This window comes from Gossypium hirsutum, chromosome A06, assembly GCF_007990345.1.
Source record: "Gossypium hirsutum isolate 1008001.06 chromosome A06, Gossypium_hirsutum_v2.1, whole genome shotgun sequence".
Lineage (NCBI taxonomy): Eukaryota > Viridiplantae > Streptophyta > Magnoliopsida > Malvales > Malvaceae > Gossypium > Gossypium hirsutum.
Window position 1 is genome coordinate 80,801,192 of NC_053429.1, and position 17,509 is coordinate 80,818,700.

At 35.1% G+C, this 17,509-nt stretch overlaps 1 non-coding gene across 1 annotated transcript; it reads right to left on the bottom strand.

The window, feature by feature from the left end:
* Positions 1-3,105: 3,105 nt before the first annotated feature.
* Positions 3,106-3,211, bottom strand: LOC121231194 (small nucleolar RNA R71). The gene has a single exon (XR_005929261.1). It is a non-coding gene; the product is annotated as a small nucleolar RNA R71 (small nucleolar RNA).
* Between the last annotated feature and the right edge of the window lie 14,298 nt (positions 3,212-17,509).

Below are 17,509 nucleotides of genomic sequence, written 5' to 3' on the forward strand. Positions count from 1 at the left end.
AATGAGTTGAAGGGCTAAGGCAAGATTTAAGAAAATGGTACCATACCCTACAATAAGGCTTCAAAGAAACACGGTCGATGGTGTAGCAATCATTCCGAGAAACTATACATTTGGTCCCTTCCACTCATAAATCCTCCAGAACTTGATTGAGTCCTTTTGATGTTATTATCCTGAAAAATAGAAAATGTTCATTAGGGCCTTCAAGTAAACCATATTGTGCGTTGATGGAGTATTCATTGAATAACATTGAAGCACCGCAGACATAGATGAAAGCATTATCTGGAGAGGTTAAATGGGCATAAAATTCCTTTACAAGTTTCGTGAGAACATCATCAAGATGAAGGCAAAAGAGTTTCAATCCATGTTTCTTTACCACATAAGAAATTACTTTAGTGTATCCCATAAAGGTTGCGTCTTGAAAAAGAAAGCGTTTTTCCATACAAAAGGGTCGCTTCGATGTGTTCGTGTTGTACTTTCTTCAACGGCTTCGCTAAAAAATGATATTGGTGGCATAGAGGTTGATGATGATGGCATACGTCGAGCCATTTGAGAAGAAATAGTAACTATAAAAAGAAAAAGTTAAGACCTTTACAGTTATTGATGGAAAACTGAAAATGGTGAAAAAGAAGAAATTGAAAATAACTTGGAGAAAGAAAATGCATCGACTAAGGTAAAAATGAGAGAGAATAAAACGGTGACGTGGGGGATAAGGTTAGCCAGAAATTATGGCCTAACACATTAAAGTAAGAATTAGGTGGGAAAAGAAAGAATAATATAAAAATTAAGCTAAAAATTCACAAGTATGCTAAGTGGGCTAACTATTATAAATCTTGGGCCAAAATTACCTGAAACAAAAGAAAGAAATAAAAATTAATTAAACCGATAAAAGAAAGAAATTGAAAGAAAATTAATTAAATTAAATCAGGCAAAATAAAACACTACGCAGTTTGAAGAGCAATAGAATGTTTATCATGAAGTATGGGAGACCCCTAATAATGCTTCAAACGTTTGCCATTGATAAACCGTAATTTATACATATTTTTATCCGATGCTTAGCACATTTATGGATGGTTTCTCCTTAGATTTGGTGAATTCAATGCTCCTAATTCTTTAATTTCATGTTTTATACTTAGGTGAGCATAGGAGAGTAAAAAGAGCGAGAAACGGGCCGAAAACGAAGAAAATGGACCTACAAGGGAAATCAACACGGCTTGGACTTCCTCACACTGGTAAGCCGCACGGCCGTGTCCATTTGGCAGGACCAAAGCATGACTTACATGGGTAGACTACATGCCCGTGCCTATTTAACATCCTAGACCACGGGTTGGAGCAATCGTACACAGGTGTGTCCTTGTCAAGCCCAAGTATAGTCTTATTCGGAAAAGGCCACTTTTAAGGGATTTTAGGCATTCAAAATCCTATTTAAACACCTGAGGAGGCACCTAGAATAGCACGCACGGAGTAGGAGGCAAGGAATTACTCAAGGGAAGCTGATTGATCCATCTCAGAAGCTGGATTCATCCTCAAGACTGAAGATCTCCCTTCAATTTCCATTTAGGGGTTTTGGGTTTTCTTTATGTTTTGTTATCTTTATTCTCTTGAGATGTTTTCTTTCATAATTATGAACTAAACCCCCTAAATCCCTAAGGGAAATGAAACCTAAGACAGATCTTGTTATTATTATCTAAATTGTATGATAAATATTTGACTTGTTCTTAATTACGTGTTCTTAATTCTTGTTTTAATATTCCAGGATATTGATTCAAGTTAATGCTCTTATTCAGAGGAGGAAAAGTCCCTGTCTAACAGTAAATTTTTTGTAATTAAGCAGAGTTGATTGCACACCTAGAGATAGGGTGACAAGATTTTTCCGGATTAGGGTGAAACCTAATAAGGGAGTCCATAGATCGAGTTAATGCAACACTAGGTGTTAATTAGAAAGTGATTTCAATTAATCAACCTAGGGTTAGACGTTATTAGCCTCAAGAGAGATAATAATATAACTTAGGGATTTCTACAGATCAAGTTAAATGAATAAATCGTCTGATTCAGGGTCAAATAACAAGTGAAGTATAGGTGGATTTTTTCCTTGGGTATTGTCTTAATCAATCGAGTTTTCTAAAAAGCTTTTCCCCAATTTTCTCTCTGTGCATCCTTAGTTTAGTTAATTAGCTTAGATAAACAAACCCCTTAATTTTTAGGCTAGATAATAAAAAGGAAGTAATTACTAGTACTCTTGGTTCCTTTGGGTTCGATAATCCAGTCTTGCTAAAGCAATACTACTATTCGATAGGTACACTTGCCTTCATCGTGATAATAGTTAGTTTCAAGAACGATTAATTATAAATTTTTAAAACCTGTCGCGAATATCACGTATCAAGTTTTTGGCACCGTTGCCGGGGAACTAAGATATTAGGAACACTCAATTTTTATTACTTTAGCCATTTTACTTTATTTACAATTTAAATTTTTATTTTTTTTCTAATTTTTCTTTTATTTGTTCCTGGTAAGTTTTTATAGTGTATGACTAGAAGAAATCAGTCAGGACCATTACTGTTTAATAGTGTGATCGATCTCACAGTTCACAGAAACTGAAGAGAAATATGGCGAAGCTTACGATACATAGAGGAAGAGCAAGAGGATGATACTTCAACCACAACCGAGGAGGTGGCTGAAAACTAGGAAAATTTGCTACCTTTTGCGATTGCCGCTGATCCAGTAAAACAGAATCTTGCTCTGCGTACTATGTATGATTATGCTAAACCTTCTTTAACAGGAACTGAATCAAGCATAGTTAGGTCTGCTATTGTTGTGAGTAATTTTGAACTGAAACCTAACACCATTCAAATGATCCAATAGTTTGTTCAGTTTGATGGTTTGCAAGACAATGACCCAAATGCTCATTTGGAAAATTTCTTAGAATTTTACGAAACTTTTAAAATCAATGGCATTTCTGATAATTCCATTTACCATTGGTTATTCCCTTTTTCATTGAGGAACAAAGCTAAACAGTGGTTGAACTCGTTACCACGAGGGTCAATCACTACTTGGGAACAAATGACCGAAAAGTTTTTATTAAAATATTTTTCGCTGCCTAAATCGACTAAATTACGTAATGATATCTCTTCTTTTGTGCAGATGATTTAGAAACACTCTACGATGCATAGGAGAGACACAAGGACCTTTTGCGAAGATGCCCTCAACATGGGTTACCGCACTGGCTACAGGTTCAAACGTTTCACAATGGCCTGAATCCTTCAACTAGACAGATGATTGACGCAGCTGCTGGTGGAACTATCAATAATAAGACACCTAAGGATGCTTATGAATTTATAGAAGAGACGTCACTGAATAATTATCAGTGGCAAGTCATGAGGATAAAGCCAACGAAAATAGCTAGCATTTTTAACGTCAATTCAGTCACCATACTCTTTAATCAGGTAGAACTTTTGAATAGAAAAATTGACAGTTTTCTTGGTTCTTCACAAGTTCACCCAGTAATGCAATGCAAAACAAGTGGAGGTGGATCAAGCAATTCAGAATACCCACCATATGGTCACAACATGGAGAACGAGCAGTTAAATTACATGAGTAATAATCTTCGATCTCAAAATAATCCTTATAGTAATACTTATAATGTAAGTTGGAGGAACCACCCAATTTTCTCATGGGGAGGCCAAGGGAATCAGAGACCACCACCTCCAGGCTTCCAACAACCACCCTACCATTAAGAGAAAAAGCTGAACCTTGAGGAGATGCTAACAAAATTCATCTCGGTGTCAGAAACTCATTTTCAGAATATCAAGACAGCACTTAAGAATCAACAAGCATCAATCCAAGGGCTCAAAACTCAGATAGGATAGCTCGCCAAATTAATATCTAAACGACCACAAGGTAGCCTACCGAATAACACTGAATCTAACCCAAGGGAACAACTCAACGCAATTACCATCCAAGACAAGGAAGGGTTAGTGGAACCTAAACCAGAACCGAGGCAAGGAATTATGGTAAGTAAAAGCTGAAGTGAGGAAAACCATAGTGAACAAACACCAGTAAGTAAAGAGTACAAACCTCGTGTACCATATCCCAATGCGACAAGAAAAGGCCGCACAGACGAACAATTCGGTAAATTCCTTAAATTATTAAAGAAATGGCATATTAACTTACCGTTTATTGAAGCTCTTTCATAGATGCCAAACATAGTCAAATTCTTAAAGGAGGTTTTAACAAATAAGCGGAAGTTGGATGAAGCGTCGCATGTGAAGCTAAATGCGGTTTGCTCAGCCATACTACAGAATAAGCTGGCCAATAAATTAAAAGATCCAGGGAGTTTTACGTTTCCTTGTTTAATTGGTAGCTTAGATGTTAATAATGCTTTGGCTGATTTAAGGGCTAGTATCAATGTCATGCCTTACAAAATGTTTAAGCAACTAGGTCTTGGGAAACCCAAACAAACTAGGATGAGTATTCAATTAGCTGGTAAAATAATCAGATTTCCTAGGGGTATTATTGAAGATGTACTCGTTAAAATTGACAAATTTATATTCCTAGTTGATTTCGTTGTTCTAGACATAGAAAAGGATAGTAACGTACTGCTAGAACAATAATTGATGTTGGCACAGGTGAACTCACACTTCGTGTGGGAGACAAAACAATCACCCTTCAAGCTCGTAATTCGAGTAACACATAAAAAATTGAATGTGGTAGTGTAAATCATCCTACTAAAACTAACCATGTGGTGCAACCTACTTTGCAGGAAATAGGTTTGAAGAACATACATGAGCCATGTTCAAGCAAAGGACCTATCTATGAAGAACGAAGGCTACAAATCGAGGAACTAGATGAATGGCAGACACATAAACCGAAAACACATGATAAACCAAAACCATGCCATGACAAGGTAAATTTTTCCCCAAATCAACTTAAGGTTGGAGACAAAGTGCTATTAGACGTAGCAGACCCTCGTTTTACCACTCCTCGAACCACCATGACCATGCAACAAGAGAGGTAAGTCGAGCTTAAACTATAAATAAGCACTTTTTGGGAGGCAACCCAAGCACTAACAATATTGATTTCTTTAAAAAAATTTAGTTTTTAACATCTATTCACTAACTGAGTCCTTGAAACACAGGTTTTCTAATCTACATGGCCAGGCACACGGGCGTGCCTTAGGCCATGCTCACACCACGGGAGGAGACACGGTCGTACGACACGACTGTGCAAAAATAGCACAAAATTTTTCCCCAACACGAGATGTGATAAGCTGCCACGGCCGTGCGACGTGGCCGTGGGCGAGTCTGTCAAAACAACACGGGCGCGTGACATGCTCGTGTCTAGAAACCGTTGTTGAAACTGAGAATTTAGCACAAGTGTGCAACACGCCCATGTCCACCACCTGTGCTCAAGACTGATAAAACAACACGGGCGTGGGAGAAGCGAACGAAGTAGAACACGGCCGTGTGACACAACCGTGTGCATCGACACGCACAAAGAACACGGGCATGTGATGAATTTCAGACACGCCCAAATTCAAAATCACAAAATAGTCGGGCTAAAAGAAGGGCACACGGGCGTGCCCCACTGCTGTGTACCCCAAAATCTATATAAAGCCCTCACTATTCATCACCCCCTTCCTAAAATCCCTAACCCTAGCCACTGTAACTTCACAGGCCATACCTGCCATGCCCGTGTGCCGACCACGGCACCACCTTCGACGACCCAAAGCTCTTCCCTCTTGCATTTGTTTACTATTTCCTCTCTATTCTCTTCAAATATTTTACTTATTTCATGATTATTTTTGTTTTATTTGAGTAAATGTTCATAGTTATAATAATACTTATGCTCTTTGTTAGAAATTTTCCATTTTAGTCAATACATTAAGATACATTCATCTATTTTTTTTGTATGTGTTTCCACGGATTTCATGCTTACCTACACCATATTTCATATTATCCAACCCACATGCATTCATTCACTAGATATTTCCGTTTGCATGACTCCCGTGGTCCTATTTATAATAATGACTTGATATATCTGCTTTGGTTGTTTTAGTCTTGTACGTGATCCCCATGAAATATTCTTATTCAGTTTTAACACGAGTACATTCTTGGGGAGTATTTAACTTCGACTCTTCATTGCAGGTATACAATGTCAACCTCAAGTGGTAAGAAAATCGTTGTCCCTACCTCGAAGAAAAGGAAAGGAGCAGCGTCATCCTCGGGTCCTACCGCGGAGATTAGGTACACGTTCCTCTAGTTTCCCTTGGGACCGAGGAAGAATTATTTCTGATATGACAGGCTCAACCCTTAGGTGTGGGCCGCTGGATTGACTGGGCTGCAGTTGAACAATTTAAAATGGCTGATGCGGTCCAAGCCCTCCTGACAACTAAACCCTGGGGGCTCTTCTTTGAGATCATTGAGCCGACGTACCTCGAGCTCACAATGGAACTCTGCTCGACCTTTCATCTTTTGGTTGTCATGACGAACTTCGATGATCCTGGAACGGTCCAATTTTGCCTTGGTGGTCTAGTGCGCCAGTTAAGCATACCGGAGTTTGTAATTGCGCTAGGGCTGTACACAGAGAAGTTCATGGACGACAATGAACTCGACACCCTCCATCGCCACATCTACTACTCTCCCTTAAAATACTGGAAGAACCTTGTCCCTACCTCGGCCACCTACGATCCTAGCTGCTCTAAGGCATCAGCCCTCGCCCCATCCCTGTGATACCTACACGCCATCTTGGCTCACACTCTGACAGGACGGTGAGAGAGCACCAGCATCGTCAACACTCACGGTGCCTATTTCCTATTGAGCATGGTGAACGGGCAGGTCTTCGACCTTGCCTATTTCATTGCCCTCGCCATCCGCCATCAGACGGAGTGGTATAGGAGAGGAGTCATCTCTATCGGGCCCTATGTGACTCGATTGGCTCGACACTTTGGGCTCCTCAACACAGCAGCACAATCATCCTCCCTCACTCTCATCGGCCAGATGTTCCCACAGGGCATCTTGAACATGCTACATATAAGGATGATCGAGAAACGATGTGGAACCTACCCTCCTCAGTACCACCTCATCCAGTCCACCGAGAAGGAGGACCTAGAGGATATTACTGATGATGTCCCTCCACGTCACGAGGACCCACCGTCTCAGCCACCACCCATCCATCGTCTAGTTCATGCGGCAGCTTCATACTCTGACATCTCTGAGCACCATAATCGATTTGAGCAGTAGTGTTTTCAGCGCTTTGATCACAATGATGCTACTCTTCTTCAGATTTGTCAGTACCTTCACATCTCATCGCCACCACCAACTCATGAACTATCCGGCGATAACGATGTTTAAAAACATTTTTTTATTTTTATTTCCACTTTTATCTTTATTTTATCTTCCTTAAGTACTTTTTATTTTATTTTCCTTTAATATTATTTTAATTTTAGGTTCTATAATTTTTATTGAATAATTTATAGTTTCGGCTATTTCATTACGAGTAATTATGCTTCCTTATATTTCCTAAAGAGTTACTGATTTTATCACAATCGTAAAGAGCTCTAAAGCTCATCATTAAATAGGAACTAAAAACTCCAATGGCAAAGGTTCTCCACGACTGCCATGTCCTGCTCGACCACGACCATAGCTACTACCAGATATAATATTCTTTTGGCGCAGGACTTACGGACTAATGAACCTCTACCACCACCGGAGTATCCTCCTCCACTCTCATCATTGCCTTGGTCGATTATTCTCTATAACTCCAGTTCCATGAGTTCATTCATCATTCAGGAAGTTTCACTTCTCTTCCTATCTTATGATTATATATCTATATTTTTCAATATATCTATCTTTGTACATTGAGGGCAATGTACATCTTAAGTGTGAGGGGTCTTTTATATCAGTATCAGAAATCCCTAAATTTTGTCTTGTTCTCATGTGATCTTCTCATACCACTATTAGAATGAATTTTGAGTAAGTTATGATTTTTATTGATATGTCTTGAATTAAAACATAGGTATTTATGTATTCATCGTTCAAACTTTAAGACATTAGGGAATCAAGCATGGTAAGTTTATTTTTGAGAATTAAAATTTTTTAGGTTGTTTCCCCAAGTTTAGATATTATCTTGAGTTGAAATTCACAAGTTTAAACATAAAAAAGCCAAAATGTTTGTGAGAACTTGGGCCTTTTGGAGCATATGTTATTTCTTTCATGCTCACTTTTATTATGAATGCGTCAGTATTGATTTGTTATTATAGAACTTGCTTGATTATGCATGCCAAGACCACACCTTTTGATTTGATATGTCGAGATGATAAAGGCACTTAGGTTTAACCCACTCACTCCACAAAGCCCTACCTTCATAATTAACACTTAGTGATCCCCTTTGAGCCTAACAAGCCATTAATTGATTTATCCTCAATATTAACCCACAACCCATTATTGTTGAAATCCCCTAATTTGATCCATATTTTTGTCGAGATTTAATTTGAATTAATTGCTTAGCTATGTTTTATTCTTCGTTGCAATAATTAAGTTCTATGTTATTTGACTTGTTCTTAAAAAAAACAATACTTACATACATATTAGTAGTAATTCGTCGTTTTTGAGCTTGAGTGTTAATTCCATATTCTGAGAAGAAGCTCACTTGTATTCAACTGACAATTAGTTATTTTTCTAGCTAGGTGATTTCTTCAATTCAATCTCGATTCTAACCTTTTCTTTCAGCTTGTGACCACACCCCCTAACCAAAGTCACGTTACAACCCTCTAAAGACCTTTTTGATTAATGTATCATCTCAATATATAGTGGTGGAGATTTGATTTTCATAAAAGCCTATGGTAATAACTTTTCATATTGACTAATGAGTGCTCCTTAAACACCTTGAGTGATTTGAGTGAAACTTTAGTGAGGATGTTAAACTCTGTGATATTTTGATCAAAGGTGATTACTTAGATGATGGGGAACACCTATGTTTTCATGATAAAATGCTCAACTTGGAATGTTTGAAACTTTGATGTACTTTTAGTTGAATTTTCAATGTATGATTACTTATGGATTATTTTGAGAAATTATTGATAGGGATTATAAATTGAGAAGAATTTATTTTGATTGTGAGTTGGGGATTTTTCTTAAAGACAAGCAAACGCTTAAGTGTTGGGGTATTTGATAAACCTTAATTTATACATATTTTTATCTCATGCTTAGCACATTTATGGATGGTTTCTCCTTAGATTTGGTGAATTCGATGCTCCTAATTCTTTAATTTCATGTTTTATACTTAGGTGAGCATAGGAGAGTAAAAAGAGCAAGAAACGAGCCGAAAACGGAGAAAATGGACCCACAAGAGAAATCAACATGGCATGGACTTCCTCACACGAGTAAGCCACACTGCCGTGTCCATTTGGTAGGATTAAAGCACGACTTACACGGGTATACTACATGCCCGTGCCTGTTAACAGCCTTGACTACGGGCTAAAGCAATCGCACACGGGCGTGTCATATGAGCATGTCCCTATCAAGCCCAGGTATAGTCCTATTCAGAAAAGGCCACTTTTAAGGGCTCTTAGGCATTCAAAAGCCTATTTAAACACCTGAGGAGGCACTTAGAATAGCATGCACGAAGTAGGAGGCAAGGAATTACTCCAGGGAAGCCGATTGATCCATCTCAGAAGTTGGATTCATCATCAAGACTGAAGATCTCCCTTCAATTTTCACTCAGGGGTTTTGGGTTTTCTTTATGTTTTGCTATCTTTATTCTCTTGAGATGTTTTCTGTCATAATTATGAACTAAACCCCCTAAATACCTAAGGGGAATGAAACCTAAGACAGAACTTGTTATTATTATCTGAATTGTATGATAAATATTTGACTTGTTCTTAATTATGTGTTCTTAATTCTTGTTTTAATATTCCAGGATATTGATTCAAGTTAATGCTCTTATTCAGAGGAGGAAAGGTCCCTGTCTAAGAGTAAATTTTTCATAATTAAGCGTAGTTGATTGCACGCCTAGAGATAGGGTGACAAGATTTTTTCGGATTAGGGTGAAACCTAATAAGGGAGTCCATAGATCGAGTTAATGCAACACTAGGTGTTAATTAGAAAGTGATTTCAATTAATCAACCTAGGTTAGACGTTATTAGTCTCGAGAGAGATAATAATATAACTTAGGGATTTCTACGGATCAAGTCAAATGAATAAATAGTCTGATTCAGAGTCAAATAACAAGTGAAGTCTAGGTGGATTTTTTCCTTGGATATTGTCTTAATCAATTGAGTTTTCTCAAAAGCTCTTCCCCAATTTTCTCTCTGTGCATCCTTAGTTTAGTTAATTAGTTTAAATAAACAAACCCCTTAATTTTTAGGCTACATAATAAAAAGGAAGTAATTACTAGTACTCTTGGTTCCTTTGGGTTCAACAATCCGGTCTTGCTAAAGCTATACTACTATTCGATAGGTACACTTGCCTTCATCGTGATAATAGTTAGTTTCAAAAATGATTAATTATAAATTTTTAAAACCTGTCTCAAATATCACGTATCAAGTTTTTGGCACCGTTGCTGGGGAACTAAGATATTAGGAACACTTGATTTTTATTACTTTAGCCATTTTACTTAGATAGTAGGCTTATGGCAAAGTAAACAAAATAATGATTTGAAGTGAAGTATTAATGTATGAAATATAAAAATTAAATAATGAATAAAATGTTGTGGCAATTCTACGAGACAAAGTTGAGAGGATTGAAGCTGTTGAGTGGGAAGGTGGAATTACTTGGATTATATCTTAATAACATAATAATGTCATGGCAAAATCTTGCCCAAATTACTGTTCAAAGTGTAACCACCGCATTCTGCTTCTTTCAAGAGCTAGAATTAAAGCTATCATTCTAAATCTTTGTATGTATACAACTCTTAAGAACAATACCTAACAATATTCTTCCTTGCTCTGCACCAAACACAACTCTATGTCTAGAGTGCTACGGGTTTTTGTTGGAGTACTCGCTTGTATCATTCGATTACGATCCAATTTATTTAACCTTTTCAAAATTAAATCAAGTCTAAAGATATATCATGCATTCATTTATGTCTAAAGCTTGCATACATATATTTAAAATAACCCAAACTGAATAAAACAGTAGATCTAGCCAAAATATCACCATGATCATCAAAATATCAAGATAGATCCAATAATTCCAACCCAAATGAAATTAGCTCATGGGTTGGGATTTAAAATCCAAAATCAGAATAACATTCCACATTATCATTAACAATTTGGAAATCATAGAAACTAGTTAACAGAATGAAGGTAGAACTATAGAAAAAATTTTGCTACTCTAGCTTTCACTTCAACACTATTGAATTGTGCAGAACCCAGGGCTGATTGCTCATCCTTTTCCTTATGTCTCTGCTCTCTTCTTAAGCTACTACCCTATCCCTTTTCTCTAGAATTTTTCACGAGTTTTTCTAGAGAGAAAACTTCTCTCCAAATCCCCCTCCAAAAACCCTCTTCTTTTCTTTCTTTTCTTTTTCCTCTTTTATTGGGTAGGTCTCCCTCTCTCAACTCACACTTTTCTCCCTCTTTTTCAAGTGGATTTATCTAGTGCATGTATAGCTGGCTGAAAGTTATAAAGACTGAGTGTTGCCTCATCATTTTCCTAGAATTGCCATGGCATTTGTATTGGCAATTCGTCCAACCTTTTACCATGGCAATATTTCACTTCCTTCATTCTCTTCCTCATTTTTCTCCTTTGCTTCGTCCTTCCCTCACCTACTATATACAACAACCAATTCCCTTATTCCTAATAGTAAAATTAACATGAAATGACATTTAAGGCACAATCCAAGCGTTACTATGCAATGTTCTAAAAAATAACCTAAAATGCAAATATATCTACTTAAGTATAGGCATTCAATCAAGCTTAAAGGTTCAAAATATAACTCTTTTCAAGATTATCAGCAGGTTAAGGCATACAATCCATTCAAAATAATACTACTAAACATGTAACCTTAACCTTATCAAGTAATCACCAAATATGACCACAAAAACGATTCAATCATCGAAAACATGTCCAAGTAAGTGAACAAATAAGCTATGAAAGTAACCCAAACATTATGCCAAAGTTCATGAAACAATTCTACCACATTTTTCTATGTCCATTAGCCATATATACAGTTTGTGGCACTTAAACATAGCAAATATTCAAACCAAAACAATACCAATAAAATAATTATAACATCCATCAAAAGTGCTAGAGAACTAAACCCATAAAATATCAAGATGACGATAATAATAATCAATCAAAGTCTAACCATATTGTCTTATCCCCACAATTCAAAAAAATTATATTTAAACCATATGCACAAATACTAAAGCCTAACTTGGATCACTTCCTTGGTATCCCTACACCGCCCACACCATAAACGCTAAATACTTGCAATGGTTAGAGAGACCGAGAGAGCTTAAACAAGCTCAATGAATGTCAGAATAGCCACAAAGTATACACACATGAAAGGTTAAATAAAAGCATACTCTAACACGTTCACAACCATATTCTAATCATGCCACAATAACATATTCACGCTTCATTAAACCATATAACTAGCGTATACTCTCACGTACGACCACACTCAGCTCATATTCAAATAACTGATTTTACAATAATTCATTAAGACTAAACAATGTTTACATTCTTTTATAACTCACAAGTTTAGCTTATATATTCACATGCATTCACAAGTTAAATGGTAACAACATAAACTACAATTACATACACAATTTACCATGTAGACGTACTAACATTTTCTTGAAACTTAAATAAACTCATTTAGCATATTATTCACATGTTTATGCTTTCTTCTCACATTGTATTATTACAATATATTAGATATCATTTAAACTATAATTTGAAACTTGAGCTATGAAAAATAAAGGTGGGCTCTACCACCACACATTGGATACACGGATCTCCAACACACCAAATGACTCATTGAGTCAAACATATCCCAAAAGTTAAGCAGAAAACTAACACTCTCCAACACACCAAACATATTTCGTTGAATGAAGCTTAGCTCACATTCCCTTATAGGTGAGTACTCAGGGCCTCAATGCCCAAAAACATAATACATATAGGTGAGTACTCACAATCCTAAGACATGCTGACTATATCCAATGGTTTCAAGAGAACGCAAGGTTAAAATATTAATAATTACACATTTTTAATTTCTGATTTAACGTACGTCATCTCTGTTCATATTCACCAATTTATGTCACACCTTGTACATAATGCATTCTTATCGGATTCACATTTACTTGCACTTTAAGTGCGACAATAATGCTCATTGAGTCATCACATAGTCGGCCACATATGTGTGCATTAAAATTAGTACATCATATATCACATACAAGTATTATTACATATTACTTGTCATAATAATATCATATTCCACAATTCAACATATATATACTTACCAAAATTCCGCTCATTTTCGCTACATATTTGCATTATTAGCATATCATTATCACTATCATTTGACATATTTATGATTCCCACAATACAACACAATTCACAATAGTCATCACACATGTCTTATATCACAATATCATATCATAATAATTAATCCACAATTATTCACATAATCACATAATTTGCTAAAATAAGGCAATAGGAATAAAAAGTTTACACTCAAAACTTAGGATAGGGGTTTAGGCTATTCCTAAGCTCCCAATTAATGCTATGAATTCTGTCAACAAGTAGCTATTCCAAACACTCACCGATCACGCTTTCACCTAATTACCGAAAACTTAAACTAGTTTTTCCTTACCTTCTGCCTTGCTAGTAGAAGGCTCCAATTATTCCAATACTTCGCACATAGTAACCACAAAATATACACACTCAACATTCATCCAAATACTCACTTCAAATAATTAAATCACAAGCCTCACCTAAATTCTCTTGTAATCGAAACCTTCAATACAACAAACTTGAATTTTAATTATCTCGCTCTATAATTAATATTTTTATCTAAAACTTATTCTGTTCATCTAATTATTCACCTGTAACTAATTCTCAACCTTTAAACTATTCAAAACTACCCAATTCCTGGTATCGAAATTTTCGACATGCTTGTGGCAATTTTCACGAAAATTCATTAAAATGTTGGACATCTTCAGCGAAACTTTAAAGTAAGTTTAGAAACCTTCTAATAAAGTTAAAACTAATTGAAAAACACTTTGAAACCATATTTTTACCCAAAATCTCAAAATCCACCATTAACGACCCAATTTTTAGCTTTTATTTAAAACATGCGATTTAACAGATAAAAACTCAATTTAACAGATCAAATAACATCAAAAACTAATAAGGAATAAAATCTTTACCTTAGTTGATGAAAAATTGAACGTTTAACCAAAAACTCGAAAAACCCAAAAATTCAACAATGGAGAAATTTATGGTGTTCTTCGATGTTTTTCTTGAAATACTATGGAGATTTATGGCTTGAGAATGATAGAAATTTAAGGAATTAAGTTTGGGGATCAAAATTGAATGAGAGGAGCTTTGGATTGCAATGGACAACAAAATAAAAATATGGACAAAAGACTAACGTAGGTTTTATAAAGATGAAAGGGGAAAACAGGGTGAAAATTAAATTTTAGTTTAATTGCCTTTTAAAAACTCATAATTTAGACCCTTTTACAAACCAGTCCTTATTTCAAATTTGAAAGTCTTTTAAACATTATTTTCAAAAATTGTTTTAATTTCCAAAATTTCATAGACAAACATTTTTTAATACCATGCTAACGAAATTCCCGAGCTCACTAGAGTTAAATCCCTATTTTACATTCAAAACTTCTAGGCCCAATTTTGGGATGTGATAGAATCATTAGCAAAAATGTGCATAAATTATCTTACATAGAAGTGTAAAATTAGTGAACTACACCAAAGTTTCACTTTCACTAACATCGAAATGCAAAATCATTGAATTGCATTGAAGTGCCACTATCACTAGCACGCATGAAAATTTCCTAATGACATGTCATCTATATCCTACTAGTAAACATCTTGTCTACATGGACATTTATACTTTAAATTCATTACATTTACTCAACAATTAAAGACAATTTAAGCTTTACACCTTTTACAATTTAGTCCTTATTAAAATTAAAATTCACTATACTTTATAACTCCACTATAATATCACATTTTTTCTGTTCTCTATTACATCACACTTCGTTAAAATCCTATTTCTCAACATTTTAGTTCACATGTCTAACTTTGTACACTTTACAATTTTTTTACTACTATTTCAATATACCAAATCTATTCATTTTGTAATTAAAATCAATTCATATTTTCATTACTCATTCATTAACTTTTATATATAATATTGACATATTGACATATAAATTAATCATATAACCATTTTAATTTGGCTTACACTTAGGTTAAGTTAGATTAAGTAAAATGCTTGAAGTACTTACAATCAAGTGCTTGGATGAGCTTCTTTCTTCTTCCTTCACTCTTTTGCTACTTCTTTCCCCTTGTAAAGACCTTTTTGATCACCTCTCTTCTCTTTCTCTTCATTAACCTAGCACACAGATACATGATTTAATATCAAAACAATAATCACATATCATTTCCATTCATTTTTAATGAAGTAAACATGAAATACTTATAGAAACCTCATCATCCTTGCCTTGAACTTTTACCCAAATCCCTGACTACACTTTTTCTCTTCTCCAAAGTAATCACTAGTTAATGTTACAAGAAACTAAGCATACTATGAGGTCGCTCTATTGATTTCACCAAGAATCCATTGAAGAATTTGAAGTTTTTAAGCTTGATGTGGTTGAAAATGGTAGAAAGTACTAAAATGAAACAAAACAAAAATTTACTAAAAAGAGGAGATAAAGGGTGACGTGAAGAATGGTGATGATGGGGAAGTCTCTGTAACAACCCGTTTTTGGGACAAATTAGAATAGTGGTTTTGAGACCACAAATATAAAGTAGAAATGTAAATTTTATTATTACTTTAAGTTCTACAGTATGATTGAATGATTGTGTAAACATTTCGTTAAGAAATTTTATCGATAGAGTGTCCAATTTGACTAATAAGACTAAATTACAATAGGTGCAAAATATGTGCTCTAGAAGCTAGAGGTGTCTAATTGCTATGGAATTTTAAATTGGAGGTCCTTAAATGGTAATTAGACCATTATAATTTAAGTTAAACAAAAATGGACATAGCTAGGTGAAATTTCAATGTTTGGCATTAAGGGCATTTTGGTCATTTGGCTAATAGAGACAAAATTAACCAAATAAAAGATGTCATCTTCTTAATTTCATCCTCCTTGTGCTAAAAATTTAAGAGTCTCCATAGCTAGGGTTTCGGCCAAGCTTTCAAGCTCGATTGTAATTCTGTCTTTGTCCCATTTTTAATGATTTTTGTGTTTTTGAAGTTGTCTCAACCTAATCTATCTATTTTAAAGACTAATTTGAAAGAAAATCAAAGTCTAAAATTTTACCCATGTTGGGAATTTGTGTTTTTTTATGTTTAATGGTAGAAAATGAATGTTTGGTGTTAGATAAACAACATTTACCAAGTGATTTTTGATGAAAATGTCAAATAGGGACCTATTTGAAAAAGTTTTAAAGTGTGTGTAAAAAAATGAATAAATGAAAAATGTGGGCTGTTATGAGTACTATAAATATTCGGCTAGGCTTGGGTAATGAAGAATTCGAATGAAAATCATTTTACAAGCCTAAGGACTAAAATGTAAAAGGTTGAAAAGTTAGGGGAAAAATGTAATTTTTGCCAAAAGGTGTTTTTGGGATTAAATTGAATAATGTGATGATTGAATGAGTTAAATGTAGTATTGTAGATTAAAAAAGATGAGGTTCTGACCTAGACCGGGTAAAAAACAAAGTTGTGGACTAAATCGAACTATTAGCCATTTTTGTAACAGCCCAATTTTGGGCCTAGTCAGAATAGTGGTTTTGGAACCACTAATTTGAAGTCAGAGAAATTATTTTAATATTATTTTATGTGTTATAGCATGGTTATATGAATGTTTGAAAATTTTGGTGATCTAATTTTAGCGATTGCTTGCTTAATTTCGAAAAAGGACTAAATCGCATAAAGTGTGAAAGATTTCTTTTACTAGCTAAAGGTGTCAAATAGCTATGGAAAATTAAAGTAGGATTCCTTATTGAGTAAATAGACCAATAAAATGTTAGTGGCTAGACATGGAGCCTTAATTCATGGAATGGTCAAAGGTTAGGTGACTTAATTGATAATAAAATAATAAACCTAAAGGCTAGCTATCATCTTTTTCATTCCTTCTCTTCGCCACCGAAAATTTCAGTAAAAAAGGGGGTTTTAAGAGCTCAAAATTCTAGTAACTTCTATCCCTTGCAAGTAAGTGATTTTGATGGTCTTTCTTGATGATTTTTTATATTTTTGGGACCCTTATAGTATAAGCTAACTAATGGGGGGACTATTTTGCAAAATGGTTGAG